This window comes from Castor canadensis, chromosome 7, assembly GCF_047511655.1.
Source record: "Castor canadensis chromosome 7, mCasCan1.hap1v2, whole genome shotgun sequence".
NCBI lineage: Eukaryota > Metazoa > Chordata > Mammalia > Rodentia > Castoridae > Castor > Castor canadensis.
The window spans coordinates 28,004,403-28,018,080 of record NC_133392.1 but is presented as its reverse complement, the minus strand read 5'-3'; the positions used below and the strand labels follow the sequence as shown (position 1 = coordinate 28,018,080).

Genomic DNA, 13,678 nt, shown 5'->3' with positions numbered 1-13,678 from the left:
TATTTGTATAAGTTCCTTCATGTACAAAAAAAGTATAGAGAACATCATTGTAAGGAATGTGAAATATTCAACAGAAAATCCAATTGTTATGTCACTATTACTACTTATTGAGTGGCTAATGTTATTGTTTTTAGTTATTTTAATCTAAGTGGACAAGTGTGTTGGTCATGCATATGGGTGACCTCTTTCATATATAAATATGTGCTATATCTATAGCCTAGATCCCAAAATAATCTTAAGTATTAGAGATCTGGAGCTTTTCCTTTCCACCACAACTTTGGCTTAAATTCAAGTGTCAGCGATTTTTGTTATCCCAAGAGTAAGTAGTATTCAGTACAGAGTGTGTTTCTAGACTGTTGCTTTACCAATCTGCAAAAATAATGCCTTTATTACCATTTAGGGATTTTTCACTGTTACAACTTTCTCAAATTTATTTTATTTTAATCAATTGTTTCATACAAGCAGGCCCTTATTTACTTTTTGTTATTATTAGAACCAGGCATCATGTTTCTAAAGACAGCTATCTTAGTCCTTTTACGGTGCTATAACAAAAATACCATAAAGTGGATAGCTTATAAAAATAGTTATTTATTTCTTATAGTTCTAGAAGCTGGGAATTCCAAGATCAAGGTGCAAGTATATTTGTTGTCTAGTTGAGGGTTCATTCTGCTTCATAGATGGAACCTTCTTTCTATATCCTCACATGACAGGAAGGGCTGGCCAAGCTCTCTGGATCTTATGTTTTAAGAGTACCAATTCTATTTCTGAAGGCTCTGTTCTCATGATTTCTTGAGGGGGAGGGGGGTCAACAAAAAAACTCAGACCATAGTAACAGCAGCAATTAAATTTTTTTCTTAAAACATGAACTAATCTCTGGGCGGCCTTAATTAACTGAAAATATATCATATGAAATATAACTATTGGAATGATCCATATAAGCAATGGCAGAATTTATTTACAGTTATAGTTACAAAAGGTAGAGTTCATCAGTCATATCATCAATTCAGTTGTCAATAATTTGCTACAAAATGTTGAGTGTTACTATAAATTAAGTTTTTTTTTAGTTATTTAATCACAATTAGCAAGTGCTAATTGACCCTGTTTTATATTCAGTATTTGTGTGTGGAGCTGGGTGCAATGAGCCTTTTTGGCCATACTGCTCTCACTTTCACCACAAACGGGTGATGACCACCAATCCAAGGACAAGGTAACAATTTTAATGAGTTTCATTGAGAGCTGGCCAAATGAACATCTGTTCCTTTTGTTTTTCCTGTACTTTATAAACCAGGATCTCTAAGCAACAGAGTTATGTTGGTATGTATGTATATGATATGGGGTGGGTTTGGTTTTTTTCTTCTCCCACCCTCTACTTCAGTGGTGCATTGTTAGAAATGTGGCATTTAGTATAAGACGTAATTTCGTCCATGTTCTTGGGTAAGGAAATAAGTTTACTCGTTATTCATCAGTCTGTTTCACTTGCTTCCAGATGGTAACCCTCTTATCCCATTCTTGATTATTTTAACGTTATTCTGACACTTCTATCCTTCCATTGTCCCCTGAAAAAGTCTAATTTAATAATGATTTGCATAATTTCCAACTGGAACATAACTAACTTCCAGGTTCCTTGTACTGGCCCCTATTCTGTCTTCTGCTCATTGCTTCAGAGTTGAGCAGGTAATCAGTTGATCAATAACAAAAAATACGTAGCTGAAAAGTTTAGATTATTTCAGCAGCCTCCACTGAGCATGCTAATAGTGAAATTCCTTTTTCTTAAATATGTTGTATCTATCTCATGATTCTATACTGTCTCTGTTGGCCTCATTTATTGCCTGACTTTTGAAAGAAATGACTTGCCATTATTTTTGTAGGTCTGCAAGGTTTTCCTTATTTCCTGTTCTTGATTTTAGCCTATAACAATAGTTTAATCTGCTATAGAGATGTGGGGCTGCAGTGGTTTTTCTTCAAAACTTGATACAAGTGTCTTTGTTGATTCAGATTGTGCTCCAATGTGGCCTTGAATGACCAATTATTTCTATGTAATAACAATTGTAACACAGTGATATGAGCCATTTTTGTCCTATAGTTCAAAGCAATTGAATTCTGATCAAGAGTGATTTTTTTCTCCTTTTATTTAATCACTTTTACATTTACTTACATGTATATACATTGTTTGTGCCACCCTCTCCTCCCACCCTCCTACCCCAACCCTCAAGATTAGAATAATTTTGATTTGGGTAGAGATACTAATTACAGCCCAAAGCCTTTTCAGTGAACATTTTTTATGTGAGTTTTAGAGAAGACATTAATACCAGTCACTTCCTTGAAAGCAGAAATGTTATGTTCAGACCCCTTTAGTATAGTATGTGTAACTCTCCATTGCCAGGTATCTTATTCTTACAATAGCTCTATAAAAAGAAGGGTATACATTACTTCTCTTTAGAATATAAAAAAACAAAGCTATGAGACAAACTATACCTACTCTAGATTGACAATAATCTTCTTAATCTTTAACTTGAAGAAAAAGATTTAAAAATTAAAATAGGGAGGGGTCATTTTATCAATATAACTTAATCCAGGTAGTAATCAGAGGCATTAAGGTGTTATTTGTTTATATTTTTTGAGAACCTTTCTCCTGGTGATAGCCCTGTAGTTTATGAGATTTGTGTTTGGAACATGATGAGGTCTATATATATTATTATAGCTTTAAATGGACAGTCATTATTGACTATCAACTTAGTCTTAAAAATCCATAATCACATTGTACTTAATTGTCATTGTTTGTTTAATTAGGAAACAAAACTAACTGGGAGATTAAAGAAAATTAAATTTTTTATGTTATCTTTTTACAAACACATATAGTTAAAATTGAATTGTTTGAATATATCCACCTTGATTTAAGGCCCAGATAGGAGTAGTTCTGTGGTTTTATGCTTGGAAATATCCCATATTTATATCCTATATAGATGTTCTGTATTTTTCTTGTTGTTGTTACTGTTTTTTAGTTGAGACTAATAATCTGTTTGAAACTGACTGAGACAGAAAAATGTGATGTTCCTTTCCATTCACTCCAGATTTTGATAGAAGACTTGTTTTATTTATTTCCAAAATTATATCCGCAGGAAACAAGCTGTTTAAATTCAGATTATGCTGAAGCAAAATGGTCCTGGTATGAGAAGCAACGTGCTGTTTTACGAGCACAGAGTCCCTTTTCTCATAACTGATTGATAGTAAATATTTTCCTGAAGAATTATTGCCAACCATGAACAGTGCAACTGTTTCACTTTTTTTCCGTGCTACTTGCTGTACCAGCCATTGTCGGTAATTAAGATCTACAATTCACAATGCAGACGTTTGCACTTCCTCTGGGTCTGCGCTATTTATAAGGCATTTCAGCTGTTCAGAGTTTCTTTTGAGTTTTAAACTACATGTTAACAGGCTTCTTTAATACGCTGTTCCACAAGTAGCATGTCAGATGGTCTGTTCTTCACACAGGCGCCTCTGTCAGGTCTGTACATTAACTTTGTGGGGGATCATAGAAGATTTAACCATATCATTGAGGCCAATGTGGTTGGGAACACTGGAGTGCAGTGTGTTTACACGTTAGGCTCATGGCTTTTTCAGGAAGCCAGAAATGAAGTTCAGAAGTAAAATCTTTTCTTTCATCTTTAAATGTTCCTGTGAATTTAATGTGTTAATTGGTTATAAAGGTCTTGAAAAATATACAATAAAGTGACTTTGCCAATGCATTTTGAATTAATAAGAGATGCAGGTAACCCTCTTGTTGACTAGATTTGTCTGTCAGATTAAGGATGTAAAAATGCATTCCCTTATAAGTTTGCATGATATTTAAGAATACAGACATGGGCACCAAAATAGATCAGCAGATTGCACATTTGTTGTGTAATCAGCTTCAGGAACCCTAAGTAGCATGTACCATTGATAAGGAGATGTAAACAGGGATCTTTTCTCTGTTAAAATTGGTAAAATTCAAGCCATTTCATCCCAGGAGAGAGTTAACGAAAGAAGAAGGAGAAGAAGGAGGAAAAAAAATAGTCCACACCCCAGCCCAGAATCTTCATGAATGATGCCCTAGAATTAGAGTAACTGCGTGCACAGTCTCCTTGCTACTGGCACTCATTGTTAAACATACAAGAAAAAGAAACAAGAAACTGAAAGCTGTCAACAAAATGTGTTTAAAACTTTGCCTCAAGTAGGGATCAGAGTGGCTGTTTTTAAGCCTGAAGTCCAGCTGCATTGATTGTGTACATTGGCCGCCAGCATCTTTCAGCAGAGCAGATCTGTTCAGGAAGAAGGGTGCAGGTTTCAGTGCTGATTCTTGATGGCTCTTGAATATAGACAGAGCTTATAACAAAGCCATTTCAAAACAAAACCTAAAACTTTCTGCAGTTTTTTTTTGAACTACAGGGCTTCTGTAAACTTCTCTTTCTCAGTGAACTCTTTATGAACCTTTTTTAAAATAGCATGGTTCAGCTGTTGGGAACCACTGATCTATCTGACTGAGGCACTTCAAGATGCTAGAACCTATTCACATTTCTGTCTAGCCAGGGAGCTAATAAGATCGAGTTTGTCTTTGTGGATTGATCTAGATTATCATGAGATGAGCCCAGTCAGTGTCTTCCTCTGTGAAAAAAAAGGAAAGGTTAGGGGCAAAAGGGGTGAAAGAAAAAAGTTCTTCATCAAGAATTGACTGCAGTATTGCCTGCTGATGCATGTCGGATCACCCGCACAGAGAGATCACATGGCTTCTCCAAAAGTCAAACGATCAATTCGCCTCATTTTGGCTCTGTACTTAATGCACAAACAGTGCGATCTGCGGGGCTGTAATTGCATTGTTAGGGCCAAGGAACAAGCCTGTGCCTTTTCAGCAGACAGCTGGCAGGGAGAGAGGCATGTTGTTAGGAAAGAGAGAGGCAAGGCAAATAAAATTACTGCTAACGCTCAGAGATCGGCAGGAGTCCTACTTGCCTAATCTTACCGGTGGGAGCAAGCGGCTGTTGTAATCCAATTATAGCAGCATAAGCAATTTGTTAGACACTCCGCATAATGTAACAATTTCCCAATAAACTCTGACTTGTAATAACGTCGGCAAGAGTCCGCATAAATCTGCCCGAATGGTGGGGGCTGGAGCATTCGGCTGGGGGCTTGTAATTGGCGCCATCAGCACGTTTTTTGTGGAGTGCAGTATGGTGCAGTCTTTTAGTGTAGGAATTTTAAGGAGAAAAGCATGGTACACATTTCTTAGAAAAAGGAAAGTGGCCATTAAAAGGGGAGTAGCAAGAAGGGCATGCTCTTTTGCCTTCACTTTACCTAGGAATCTTAGTGTAGAAAGAAAACAGGAGGAAGCCATGTTTCCTTCTAATACTAAGGGGGTGGGGTGGGGAAAGTGTGTGGATTAGTTAAATTCATTCCTTTATTTAAAAGGCATCAATTTCTATTATTTGTATCCTCCTCCAGCACCCTAAAATGCTGTTCAGGCAGCACTTAGCTACATTTTTACAAAATGTTCTTAGCCAGGCAAGCCTAGAAATGTCACATTTTAATATATTTTCTTCCTGAAGTTTAGCATTTTTTTATTACAGGAAAATACATCTTTGTGCCTAGGAAAAATGTTTTAAAGATATTATCTCACTGTGTGCCAAATCTTTTTGTAGAGTTCAACCGTCTGCTTTAAGAAACCATTACTTACTGGAAGGTTTTAAACCCAGCTTGTTTGCTTAGCTTGCTTTACTGTGCTGCTTATTTTCTAATTCTGAAATACATTGTGAATATCTGATGCTAAGGTTACTAATCAGGCTTGTTGAAAACTTACATTGTATAAGAATAAAATCTTATTTAAAACTTTAACTGTATGACCACTACAGAAATAATTTTGATTCCTAGGTAATAATAGTTTTGTTTTGTAAAAATATTCCTCACTGTGTAGAGCAAATTAGAGCTACCCTCATTTATTGAGTGGCATTAGTAGTCACTAAATAGGATTTCATACTTATACAAGGTATAGGAAATGAAGAGTGCTTATAGATTCAATAGATAGTTTTTCATGCTACTGAGTGTGTATTAAATGTTGCCTACTTTCTTATGCCAACCCAACACTTCATTGCTGCATAATGTGTCAAAATCATGCTTCTGAAACAGAATTCTTCAAAATATCCTGTTGCTGTGGGTATTATTGCAATAAATATTTACTTTCAGTATACACACTTCCTTCTATTGAAGCAAATACTGCCTTGTTTGACTGGAGCTGCATCAATAAACTGCAGTACCTCTAATAAAGCCACTCAGTGTCTGGGTTTAACTAATGGCTGATTTTCATGACTTTGACAGTGAGCTGTGTGCATTATTTTCTCCTGATATTGTAAAAATAATGAGAGCAAATTAGAACAATCAGTTTACACAGATAGCTCCTGATTGGAGGCGATGGGCAATATGGCAGCAGGTAATCCATCTTCCGGCTCCTGTCACATTAACTTCAGCAGTGTGAAAAGATCAGGTGGGGTAAGCAGGGATCCTGCCCAATCGGAACACTGAAATTAATGAGAAGAGCATTGTTCTGTGATCAACCTTTTAATTAGCAAGACTAGAAATGGAGGACATGATGAAGGCTGCACCACAGCTGCACAATGCCAGGCACAGTTTCTAAAAGGAGAAAGAAAAGAAGCTGCGGATTTTATGTTTCCCTTTTCCTGCAGTGTATAGGCATTTCATTTCTATTCTAAATCTCCTTTACACACTTAAGAAATACTGCCTTCTTTCCAAAGTAATGTCACAAATATGGTTGATGTATTAATAATCTATAGACTGTGATTCTATTGGGGTCATTTAGTATTTAGATTACCAGTGCTTTCTTTAGCATTATACTCTGGATTTTGTGTTTTGATTTTTTTAAAAATCAGGTAACCATTGGAATTGAATTTTGTAAAGTTCTGCCTTGTCAGCCTCCCCCAACTATTTCCCTCCCATGTAGAGCTTTCCTTGCAAGTAACATAAGGGTTTTCTGGTTTGGAGCACTTCTGTCACTTTGAATTATTTAAAAGAGGAACAAAATCCAGGCAGTAAGCTATGACATATTTAAATTGTGTCCCTTTCCTGATTCTATTTATTAGGAAATTTGCTGTTTTGTTTGTTTTCATATTTCCTATGCCATTGACTTCTCAGTGTTGGTGCTGTGTTACTTCAATTTATATTATTGAGAATCAAATATCAATCAAGAATGTTGTTTCTAGGAAAAAGAGAAAATCTATGAATCTGAAGGCTGATTCATCCATATAAAGTTCAGTTACACTAAAATTGTAGCCTTGTTAATCATCCTTATAATACAAAAGTGATATAAGGTGATACAAGGTATTAATGAGCTAAAATTAGCACATTTTCTAGATTTCTTTTTGGAAGGTTTTAACTCTGGGAAAGTTTATGATGCCATCAGGTCTTGGCACTGTTTTAGTCTTTATACCACAGACCATTGGTATGCATGGGCATATAGTTCCAAGGAGACTACCATGGAGTAAAAAACATGAATGCTCAAAATGCATACTGTTCCATACTGTACTTGATTCATTTTTCTCGTAACACACCCAGTTCTGCTAAAGGCATGCCACCTTTCTACAAATCTAAAATTTTTACTTTATCACTTAAATTAAGCACATTATGTGCTTCTTTTGGCTTGGAAGGATTACCATACATTACCTTTCTTTTGGGGTGCCACTTTTTGGGAGGCATATTTTCACAAAATTAAGGGCAGAAAAATATTCAGCAGATCACACGATGATACAAACACCACTGACAAATGCAGGACTGACTGAGTTCCTCCACATCATCTGAGTTGCATAATGTATGTAGGGGGGATTTAAAGTTTTGGTTTTTGAAATTTCTTTTTCTTTTTCTTTTATTTCTTTTCACCATTCTTGGTTAAAAACACATGTAATAAATATAAGGTGGGCTTGCTGTACTTAGCTTGTTGTAAAAGCAAGTAATATAATATAGGCCAAGTGATGATTTTGTAGTTTCCAAAGATATATAAAACAAATTTTATTTCTTTACATTAACAGTTAATTGGCTGTTATTTAAATATGTATAGCTGGTTATCAGATACTTGTCTTAGTATAAAATTAGTAGGAAAGAGCCTAAAGTCTAGCATGAAATATTTAGGTTAGGTATAAAATAATCTGTTCTCATCACAGCTAATAGGACTTGTTTCATCATATTTATTACTAATATAGATTATACCTGTCATTATATATAACTCTCTAGCCCTGAGCTGTAAGATACTGCACTTACAGAAACTTAAGCCACTAATGTTATACTTCCATTCAAAACTCACATCTATATCCCCATTATACTGAACTCCCCTCAAAAAACTATTTCGTACAGCTTGGGATTCTGTCACAGAAAAAACTAAAAAAAAAAAAGCATAATAGTGAGCTTTTCCTGAAAATATTAACTTAGATTTGTACAGATCAGTATCTTCGTAAATAGTGTTCAGGACTCCCTCAACATATGCCTTAATACATGGGTGCAGCTGTGCATATTACTCTTTCAAAGCCCATTTATTAAAGTTTTTCAGCATACTTTTTATTGTTACTTAATCTGGAAGAGAAATTTTTATTCTTAAAGCTATTATAGATTTTGTGGCTGTTAATGAGTGTAAATATTCTCCTCTCTCCTAGTTTGACAGTTTCAGAAGGCTGGGCACATAAGCTCTCCATGGATAAATATGTTCTTAGTCATACGGTGTAAAAAGATCACTTCCAAAGCTTGTGAAATCCGAGCCCTCCTTTTGAACCTTTTAGTACCCATGAGCTCAGGATCCATACATGTAAAATTTTATTCTTGTATCGTGACTTCAACTTATAAGGCAAATAAGCTGAATTTAAATGATAATCATGCTCTGTGCCAAGTTTCTACAAAAATAAAATTGTATTTTCCTTCTTTGCTCAGAGTATAGAGTTTCTTCTGATTTGTTATCCTTTCAATATTTGTTGCTGTTGTTGGGTTTGTTTCTTAAGATCAGTGTTAATGTAGACATCCCATTTTTGAGGGCATCTTATTTGTTGCTGTTTATACTAATAATCTCACAAATGTTCAAATGACCAAGAAACACTCTTTTAATTTCCTATTAGGGCTAAATTACCTTAAATTCTACTAATCCCACTATAAATCATTGGACTCACCTTGGAGAAATTTTCATTAGTCCTTTGGACTCACCCAATACACCCTTAGTTAAAATTCTTACCTATGGTACCAGATGAATCTATGAAGCTATTATAATCCTAACCACCCCCCCATCATTTTTAGTTTTTGTATACATTCCTGTCCAGAGATTTTGTTTGTTTGTTCTTTTGTTTTAGACAGAGACTTGCTGTGTAACCCAAGCTAGCCTGGAACTTTGTAACCTTCTACCTCAGCTTCCTGAGTGGTAGGATTATAGCTGTGATAGGTGTGTGTTACCATGCCTGGTCCCATATAAAGATTTTTTAAATATCCATTTTCTATCTCATACACCTTCAGATAGAAGAAGTATATCTTTTTTTTCCATTAATTTTGGTTTTCTACTACTCAAAAGGTTTGAGGAAAAGATAGAATACATTGATGTTTGTTGAGTCCCTGTGTCTGGGCACTGTAATGTTAGCCATGCATTACCTGTTTCATACTTCATGTGAACCTGATAAAATAGACATCCCCATCTCACAGATGAGGAACTGGAAGCTTCTCTAAGCTAAATCTTTACTTTGTGACTTTATTTTTTTGGTGGGACTAGGGTTTGAACTCGGGGCTTCACAGTTATAAAGCAAGTCCATTTTGCTATGGTAATTTTGGAGCTGGGTCTTGCAAACTACTTGTCCAGGCTGGCCTCAAATCACGATCCTACCGATCTCAGCCTCCCAAGTAGCCAAGATTACTTGGTAATTTTTTTGAGACAGGGTTGTTCCATAGCCCAGGATGGTGTGGAACTCACTATGTATCCCAGGCTGCCCTCGAGCTCACAATCCTCTTGCTTCAGACTTCTGAGTGTTGAAATTACAGATGTGCTCCACCACACTTGACTCTGTATTACTTTTGACATTTAGCAAAAGTTACTTCTTCTACCTGTCACACTTTACTGCTTATAAAATATCTTGTCCAGGTTAACCTGAGCCAAGTACTATAATCAGAAAACTTTCTCTTTTTCTGGGCTACCAAGTAATGACTATAGGTCTTTAGCTACTTATCAATAACAATCATTTACATTGTAAACATAGTATAAAGGCCTTTAAAAGATCTAAGGTGACTTCATGGCTCCATGTTAAAATGCATAGAAGGTGATAGGACAGTATTAGACAACTGTTTCAAGGTGGTGACTCATACCTTAGTAGTTGTTTTAAAAGTTGTTCTGGTGTAAAGCCCTAACTTCAAACAATAGTCCCACAAGGGAGGGGGAGGAACTATGACAAACTAGAATATTAAAATATTTCTAATAAGACACACAAATTTAGTTTTTTAGTTTTTTTATACCTCAGATATCATTTTTCTAATCTACATTTCTAGGAATATCTGAGAGCGTAAGAAATTTAGTCATACAGATTAAAAAAAAAAAAAAAAAAGCCTGAGAGCAAGCCAAAAGGAAAATATATAGAGAAAACCATGTTTCAAAAGTAATGGTTCCTACAGTGTTAACTATGGACTCTGTAGCGTGACTCTGTAATGGAATATCATGGTAGGGGGCATAATACTGTAAATAAGATGAATATGCCACTTGTGGATTAATGGGCAACCTAAAGAGTGGCTTTATTTACATCTGTGTGTGAGGTTCGTTTTCAGTTTGTGTATTTTTTTCTTATTCTTGTGACTGGAGTTATTACAAACCTGACAGTTTAATTAGAGAACTTAAAAAAAATCTTTTGTATGATTAATGCAGTGTCATTTTAGAGTTTCAAATTCATAGGTTGGAGCAGTTTTCTTTAACTTTTTCTCTGGATAATAACTTAAGGCAGAGAGGTGGTTACTGAAATCTGTTAAGTCCATGAATACAGCTATTTTTCATGTTTTGTTCTAAAAGAGTTAAGTATAGACACCACATGTATCCAGATTGCAGATGATTCCATTTGCAGTGGATACGGCTTTTCTGCATTTGGTTGCTTTTCAACCATTTGGGTACTGCTTAACATAAACTTGAATACAGCTAGGAGCTAGGACACTATAGGAGCCATTACTTGTCTCAGCATTGTAGCATGGTAACTTGAAATAAGGGTAAGTACTAAGCGACAGTTTTATTATATCTAAATTTTTATTCAGCTACTTAGGTTGCTAATGATTACAAGTTAATACTGTTATTTAGTGATCTTGAGATTCAAATTGCTAAGTTACACCCTGCTTTCTCTCAATTGAAAATATATAATACAAGTTACTTTAAAAGGCAAATTTTACACCAAGGTAAATTGTAGAGTTTGCATAAGATCAGTTTTCACTTGCACAAAGTTATGGTATTTGTTGAGTCTGATTGATTTCAGACAAAAAAGTTGTTAAAAGTTTTTAAAGTACTAACATCCAAAGATTATATCATCAAATTTGATAACCTTTTTGCACCATTATTTATTGAACATTTGTAATGTGTCAGACATTTAGCTAATGGTTGTATAAACGTTTTTTGCTTTGTATAATCCATTTTACATATGGATAAACTAGAACCCAAATCAAGCAACTTGCCCAAAGTCATTTAGTGAGGTGGAGAATTAGCATTTGGGTTCAGACAGTCTATCCATATGGCCCAGTGCTTTCAGCCACTGTTTATGAATTTTAGTACATAGAAATTAGGGTAGATGTAGTAAGGAGGGTGACTATTTAAAGAGTTCTCTACGATGCCTATGAAATGTTAACAATTTACTGACAATAAGCCGGAATTTAGAAATCACAGCAAAATAAATTGGTTGTATGAAAGCACCATACAGTAATACCTTTTAGATTTGCTATTCTTTTCATGCACTCAAAATATTTTCCTTTTCAACATTCCATATGAGATGATAAAAGTTAAAAATACTTCAATTAGCAACCACAAAACACTACAACTGTTAATTGAACCTTGTAATCTCCTCTTGCTGTCTGTTAGGCTTTTCTTTTCAGGCTTTGATTGTATGTAATAAAACTGTTGCTTAATTAATGCCAGGGCTCTGAAGCCTTTGGTTGCCACAAAAGAGAGTGAAATAGAGAAACCAAGAGGCAGCATCCAATTGCTTTCCTGTCGTGTTAATTTAGACCTGTCATTCTTGTTCTAGTTCATGATATACAGCTCCCAACAGATACTAGGTGAATTGAAAGAGAAGCTGTAGTGAATCCCATCTTAGGAAAAACACAACTCATGATTGAGGCTCTCAGTAGGCTAATGAATAACTTTTCAGATAATATGTCACCCCTATTTTGAGCTGCTGTTACAATGAGTGTGGCCATGTTAATGTGACCAACAGACAGGATACAAAACCAAACTAAAGTGGTGAATTGGAGTCTTGTTTTTGTGGTATGTGCAGGAAAGATCTACGGTATCCACAGTATACTGTCTTTGGCCGAGAATACTTGTCCATAACCAGAGCACTAGAGAGGAAGTCATACTGACTGGTGTTAACCTTCACTTCTAATGCGAAAAAACAAAATGGTAAAATTTTCATTTGCAAATTGCTAAAGCTTCCTTAAATTATAGATGTGCTTTCCGACGGATTCCTATGCTTAAAAAATGGCTAATAAATGTTTTCTGGGCGTGGTGGCCCCTTTGCTGTAATCCTCACACGCAAAAGACTGAGCACAGGAGGATTGTAAGTTTGAGACCAGGCTGAGAACTCAAATATTTTCTTAACTTTGAAAATGCAAAAGATTGAAAAAAAAAAGTCATCCCTAAAAATGAATTTACTTATAAGGTGACTCCTTCCTTCTTTCCTTCCTTCCTCCCTGCCTCCCTCCCTCCCTCCCTCTTTTTTTTCCAAGGAACTATTAACTACCTGATTTTATATGTGTATTGATTTTAACAAGAGTGTTGAAAAAGCATCGTTTCAGAGTAGGGGGAAGACTTGAAATCAAACAATGAAAAATGAAATCCCTTTTATTTCTGGCTGCATTCCCAGAATGGGTGTGTATATTATAATTATTGAACTTTTAGCACCTGCTCTTATTCTGTGTGGATTGCATCATCATATCTAAAGTATACTTTCTGGTGATACCAAAGTATGAAGTAGACATTGTTGGGTGGAAACATTAGTGTCATCATAATTAACAATGGTTGAAGTGCTAGTGAAGAAAGGAGTTTACAAACAAGGGAAAAGGATACCTGCTTCAAGTTCAATAGCTTTTGTTGTTCAGGGGGTTATTTAATGTTAATAAATACTTGTTTTAGAATAGATGGAACTAGGTTAAGTGTTTACAGCCAAACCTTTCCATTCTCCTCCACCAAAGAGCAAGGTTCTCCTAATGCTGGCCTACTTTGCTCTAATACAGTGCCATAGGTACAGTGGTTATGCATTCTTGAAGAGAAAAATAGATGAGACTGAAAAGATTTTTTTAGTATGAAGTGCTTTTAGTGAAGATTTTTTTTAGTATGAAGTGCTTTTAGTAGCATGTTTCTTTGTTGGTGGGACATAATGTTGCCATAAATCATGAATAAATATTCCAAATTCTCTATTATAGCGGTTATAGCCATTTT

The 13,678-nt window shown here is 35.3% G+C and overlaps 1 protein-coding gene across 11 annotated transcripts in view; it reads left to right on the top strand.

The window, feature by feature from the left end:
* Positions 1 to 13,678, top strand: part of Btrc (beta-transducin repeat containing E3 ubiquitin protein ligase) — a 168,412-nt gene that overhangs the window by 97,432 nt on the left and 57,302 nt on the right. The gene's annotated exons all lie outside the window — the stretch shown is intronic.